The sequence below is a fragment of the Corvus brachyrhynchos genome, unplaced genomic scaffold (assembly GCF_000691975.1).
Source record: "Corvus brachyrhynchos isolate BGI_N302 unplaced genomic scaffold, ASM69197v1 scaffold315, whole genome shotgun sequence".
NCBI lineage: Eukaryota > Metazoa > Chordata > Aves > Passeriformes > Corvidae > Corvus > Corvus brachyrhynchos.
In genome coordinates, this window is record NW_008237903.1 from 157,556 (window position 1) to 164,297 (window position 6,742).

A 6,742-nucleotide genomic window follows, 5' to 3' on the forward strand; every position below is an offset into this window, starting at 1 on the left:
CGCGTAATTTTTCTTCCCCTTCCTCTTCTTTTTTCCCCCTTCCTTTCCCCTGTTTTCTTTCTTCTTTTTTTTCCCTTCGTTTCCTTTTCTCCCCTTTCCTCCTCCCCCACCTTTCTCGCTTTCCCTCCTTTCCCCTCTTTTCCCCACCTTTACCCCCTTTCCCTCCTTTTCCTCCTTCTCCTCTTTTCCACTTTTCCTGCCTTTCCCCCTTTCCTCTTCCCCCCCTTCCCCATCTCCTCTTCTTCCCCCTCTCCCCTTCTTCCCCCTTGCCCCCTTTTGTCCTCTCTTTCCCCTTCTCTTTCCCCTTTCTTTCCCTTTCCCCCGTTTTTCATCTCTTCTCCTCTTCCCTTCTTCTCTCCTTCCCACCTTTTCCCCTTCCACTCCTTTTCCCCTCTTTTTTCCCTTCACCCCTCCTCCTGCTTTCCTCTTTCCAACCCTTTCTCCTTCCTTCCACTCTCCTTTTACTCTTTTTTACCATTTTTACTCTTTTTTACCTTTCATACGATTTTTACTCCCTTTTTACCTCTTTTCTTTGTCCTCTCTTTTTCATATTTTTTCCCTACTTTTTCCCCTTTTTCTGCCTTTTTTTCCCCCCTAGACTTCTCACCCCACTTCTCACCACTGAGCTCAGAAAGGAGCTGCCCGAAATCTGCATTGTTTTGCTCTATTTTTGCCAGGCTGCCGCTGCTGGCTGCCAGACTTCACAGCTTTCCTGTGTCACAAGCAGAGCTGGTTGAGCCCAGCCAGAGCTCCCCTGCCCGAGGCCATGCTTTTGTTAACAGGTGGGATAAAGTCATCTTTGCCATCTTTTCCTTGCCGTGGGGCGCTTCATTGTACACGGTTCCGTTGTGAGGTTACGCAAGGTGTGGTGTTGCAAGGACAGACAAAACCAGCACAAGGCACTTTCCCTGCGGCTTTGCTTACCTCTGACAGGGCCCTTGGCCACTTTCCAGGGCCAGTCAGGTGTGATCCCCAGCTTTCCAGGTGATTGGAATCTCTTCTTGTGATGATTTTGCATGAATAAGTGGCAGGGTTATTAATCCTTTCTGTAGTGGCACAGGCTGGGCCTAAGCAGGGGAAGGAATGCACAGGGTTAACCACGGAATCACAGAAGGGTTTGGGTGGGAAGGGACCTTAAAGACCATCCAGTTTCAATCCCTTGCTATGGACAGGGACATATTCCACTATTCCAGGTTGCTCTAAGCCCCATCCAACCTGCCCTTGGACACTTCCAGGGCTGGAGCAGCCACAGCTTCCCTGGACAACCTGTGCCAGGGCCTCACCTCCCTCAGGGAAGGATTTCTTCCTTAATATCCAATCTAAATCTCTCCTCTTTAGCTTTGTGCCAAGCCATGCTAGAGCTTTCCTCTGTTTCTGCCTGGTGTTAATACTGCAGGATGGCTTCAGCCTATTAAACAGCCCTTGCCTGTGGTGTGGGGTGAGGAAAGTCAGAAATGATAGGAATGTTTTGCTAAGACTTGCTCGTTTTATTTAGTTTGGTTCAAAATAGCCCTGTGACAAGGATTGGACTAAATTGCAGCCAGACACCACATTAAGGTGGACCTGAAACTTGTTGCCTGTGATGAGGGAAAAGTTTGCTGAGTTCTTTGAATTTGGGAATTTTAATCCTGGATATGTACAATTCAGGAAGAAATTCTTCCCTCTTAGGTGGGGAGGCCCTGGCACAGTTTCCCAGAGAAGCTGTGGCTGCCCCATCCTTGGAAGTGTCCAAGGCCAGCTTGAACAGGGCTTGGAGAAACCTGGGTAGTGGAAGGTGTCCCTGTCCATGGCAGGGGCTTGGAATGGGATGAGCTTTAGGGTCCTTTCCAACCCAAACCATTCCTGGATTCTATGTTGATTCTACGAAATGAGCTGGTAAGGAGGTTGGGTACATTTTGGAATTTACCTGTAGATGGACAAAGAAGCAAAATCAGCGCCCAGAACTCCCCACGTGGATATTTCCCATGGAAAATTGCACCGTAACTTAATGACAACCCATTGAAAGATGCCTCTAAAATAATCCCTGCTGCTCTCAGCCTCCAGCAACACAGCCAGCCCGGCTGTCAGGCTTCAGGCAGTGCTTGTTCAGAGTTTTCTTTGGCTCCTGGGGCACAAACCAGCCCCAGCAAAGAGAGGAGAACAGGCTCTGCTCTATGGCCAAGTGGGTGAAAGGCTGCGGTTGCTGGCCGGTGTAGCTTTAGCAGCACAAAGAGCTTGTGTGAGGGACATAAAAGGCCTGAGTTAAACCAAAGAGTCACGAGATGTGGGCAAAAAAGGTGAGGAACGTGAGAGGGAACGAAGGATGGGAAGGGGGATGTGGAAGTGGAAGAGCTCTTGCAGGGAGCCCACGTAGAAGTGGCATGTCTGCTCTTCAGCTAATGAGTCAGTGAAGGATATCTTACTGGGATAGACCAGAATGGTGAAAAAGCAGGGAAAATTGGTAGCTCAGGTATCTTTACACTCTCGTGCATTGGTTTAGTGTAAAAGAAGTGGAAATCTTGAGGAAAGAGCTTTAAAAATGTGGTAAAAAAAAAAAAAAAGACATTTTCTGTGTTTGTTGTCTCATCCCTTTGTTGAGTTTTACGTAGGAGCTGGCAAGGTCTGAGAAGTTTCTTTTAATTTGGTTTTTAGAAAGGACTAGACTTTGACAGCAGCACCCAGACTGGCACCAACACGTGGAAATGCCCTGTAGCTGTGCTGCAATCCTCATGGATGCAGGGAAAATGCTCCTTTTCCCCCAGTTTATAGTATGAGATCCATCACTTGGTAAGGCTGGGTGGCTCCAAGGCATGTGGTGGGAGGAGGAGGCAGCAGGAAAGAGCAGTGAACAAGGGAAAGACATGCAGTAGGTTTGTGAAGGGGAAAGAGGCAGGAGCTGAGGATTTGGGGAGAAAAATGGAGTGAAAATCAGGTTTAGCTGCACCTTTAAACTTTTTGATACTTTTAATAGACTTTTTGATACCTTTTTCCTTTCTGCCAAGGAAAAATACATGGAAGGAGAGAGAGGACCCCAGGTTTTCTCTGTCTTCCACAAGAGGGAAAGGCTGAGGAGCTCTGAACTTAAAAATAAACAATAAATTGAGTAATAATTTCAAACATAATGGGAAACAGCTGGGCTGGGAACGGGGGGCTGAAGCCTGAGGTGAGGGAACCCAGTGATTAGGTGGGTTTTAAAACGAAACGCTACCAAAGGTTTCTGTGATATTTTTTACTCTGGATATTTTTTACTCTGACATATCCCACTTTTTCCTTGGTCCTGGGAGAGTGGCTGAGAGCTGAGGAACTTTCCGAGGGAAACAACCAGCAGAGGAACAGAAATCCCCATTGTGCAGCCATGGCTGGCAGGGGTTCCACATTCTGCAGTGGATCTCGGGCTGCCCGTGGGATCATCAGGGTCAGGGCACAAACTGCTCCGGCTGCTGGGGGAGCAGAGGAGGGAGTCACACTCAGAAAGCAGCACACACTGCAGCAGGGCAGGAATAAGGAGAGAAATGCTCTGTTCTGATGCTTTTTTGTCATGATTTCTAGTGAAAATCCTCCCAGTGTTCCCCTGTTATCATCAGCTCCTTTCCTTTTTTTCCTTGCTCAGGTTTTGCTTTCAAAAGTGTAAAACTCTGAACAATCACTGCCTCGCTCCCTCAGTTGCTAATCTGAATTTATGTCTTCTGAAGGACAAAAGATAAGCTTATTTTTATCTCCTCCCTTACACAGAGTAATTCCTGGGTGCTTTTTCTGGCAAGACACAAACTCTTCCCAAATCTCAGTCTTTTTTTGTATCTAAATTTTGTTAGGTCAGAGCACTGAGCAAATGCTTCATGAAGTGACACTGTTTGTGTGGAAAATCAAGAATTTACTGTGGGTATAAAGTGTTAGCAACCCGAACAGAGAGTTCTAGGAACAACACTAACTCATTTAGGCCAAGTTATTCCAGTATTCCAGCTCATTCCCAACAATACAAGAATAAAGGGAATATTTCCAATTTCTCCCCCTTCCGCTGGTGTTACCCAGATCCTTGCAGTGGATCCTAAGCCTGGTGCAGGAGTGGTGTTACAGGGAGCTATCAGGAGCTTCAAGCTCTTCGCTGGTAGTAACACAATGACTAAATTAATGTTTTCCTGCTTCATTTGCTCCATCAGCGTGGTTGTTTTAATTGTGCTGATGACAGAGCCTGGTAAATCACACCACCACAATTCGGCTGTGCCCGGAATCTTCAGCTTTTCTTAGGTTGAGCCAAAGCCAAGAACTGAGTCTTCTTTTAGACTCTGCCCTTTTAAACTGGTTTTCAGCATTTGTTAGTTTTCCTTTAATGTTTTTTCCCCTGTGGTTTCAGACCTCACCATCCATCATTGTAACTCATTTTCTCTAAAAGGAGAAAAGAAAGGCTGAAATCTTTAAAAAATGGTCAGCAGATGCCCAAATATTTAGTGATCCCTCACCACCCAGGTCACTTGGATATTTTAAAGCACGTTCCAGCCAAATCATGGTAGCGAAATAAGGAATTTTAATATATTTTCTCCAAATTCTGGTGATCCCCAGTCACCAGGTCTGCAGGCAGATCAGAAGAGGGAACCAAAGAGCATCTCTTCCCTCCCCTCGGATTTTTGGTGGTTCCTGGTAGCCTGGGGCGCTGGCTCACATCGAGATGGTGACAGCAGATATGGAGATGGAAACAGTGAAGGGGAAACAAGGAGTCAGGGCACTGAAGGACATGTTTTACCTGGTTAATTGTGATCCATCCAGGGATGGATGCCAGGAGTCCCAGCTGGATGTGGGATGCTGGTGAGTCTCTAACAGCAGCTGGTTTTTTTTCCCCTGGCAGTTTTTATGACAAAAGTCCCGCTCTTCTCTCTGAGACACCCATTGAGATCCCGAGTGCGGCAAGGGAAACAAGCACTGCTGGCAATTGGCAGGACACAGAAACCTTCACTGCTTGGGGCTGGGTGATTCCAGGAGCCTCCATGGCTTGTCTTGAATCATCTGCTAGAGGGAAAACAACCACAGCCAGGGGTTTCATGTCAGAAGGAGCTTGGAAGGGAATTCCAAGGGCTGTTGTATAATTTGTCTGGGAAAATGTGTTTATAAGGTGTTAACATCCCTTATAGCTGCTGAAACCAGAGGAGGCACATGAACGGAACAACAGTGGATTTAATCAAGTTTAGTGGTGCTTTTTGCCTGTTAAGATCCCTCAAAGCAAGTTTCCAAAGGTTTAACTCGTGTAGGAAGATGGAATTTATTTGCTTTTAAGGTAGTGCATAGGAAAAAGAAAACTGATCTTTGTGTGTCCCCCGGATTCATGATAAAAGGTCATAAATATCAACTAAATTTAGGATAAATATTCTGTTGTGCAATTGATAATGGGGAAAAAATGGAATTTGAAATAATGGCTGCACTGTTCTAACTGTTGCATTTTAAAAAGATGCTAAACATCTATTAATGTTTATTACTATGAATTGCTGAAGGGAGGGAAATAAAAACCTCCGATCCAGTGTTCTGCAGGCAGAGAATTCCAAGATGTGATGGAGCCATCAGGTGATGCTCAGAACGCGAGGGGATGCAGCCTGGCGGCTCTTTGTTTCTATGGTTACCTTCAACTGGAATTGCTGTAACTAGGTCAGGTTGGAAGGTGTGAATGGAAACAAAGAAATGCGGGATCAATAACGAAGAGTTCAGGGTGCTGCCGTGGAAAGGGAGATGAGTGTGGGGAGAGGAATTTTAATTTGTAACTCATGTAGATGAAGTCCCACACAGATGGATTGGTCTGTTTTAGCGTCATTCACTCTCCCGGCGCTATTCTGCTGTCTGAAGAACCGTCTGCAGGGTTTTGATGTGATTTACCTTGTGGCAACACCTTCCCTCCCTCTGGCTGCATATCCAGGCACGAGCAGCCAAAAGGAGCCCTAGGAACAGGAGAGGCTGAGGCAGCTGGAAGGGAGAGGCAGAACAGATGGAAGAGAGGGAGAGATCTGCTGGAAAGGGGAAGCAGAACAAAGGGCAGGGAAGATAAGTCACAATCAGCCCAGAAATAAGGAGAAACAGGTTGTAAAAGTGGTTCAAAAGAAGGAACTTGAGCGTGGGGAAGGGAAACTCCCTGGAAGGACAGTGGAGCCAGGTGGGGGTCGGTCTGTTCCCCCAGGTAACAAGTGACAGGACAAGAGGAAACAGCCTCAAGTTGTGCCAGGGGAGGTTTTAAGTTGGGTATGAGGGAAAATTGTTGTCAAGGGTTGGCAAGCCCTGGACCAGACTGTCCAGGGCAGTGGTGGAATCAGCTGGGGGGATTTAAAAGCCGTGTGCATGTGACACTTGGGGACACGTTTTCGTCGTGCCCAGCAACAGGACGAGCAGCAAAGGCCATAAATTAAAACTCCACAAGTTTCACCTGAACGTGAGGAACCTGCACATTGAGGACGGCAGGGCACCGGGACAGGCTGCTCAGGGACCTCGGGGAGGGTGTGGCGTCTCGGCGTCTCCCTCTTTGGAGTCTCCAAACCCACCTGCATGCACTCCTGTGTCACCTGCTCCAGGTGACCCTGCCTTGCCAGGGGGTTGGGCTGGATGATCTCCAGAACTCCCTTCCAACCCGAACGATCCCGTGATTCTGTGACGGACGGGCTTGGCAGTGCTGGGGGACTCGCTGCTCTCAGCGGGCTTTTCCAAACGAAATGATTGCGGGAAGCATCCCAGCCCGGACAGCCCGAGTTTCCTCCTGTCCCTTGCTGCCCATCCCCGAACACGCCCGCCTCCC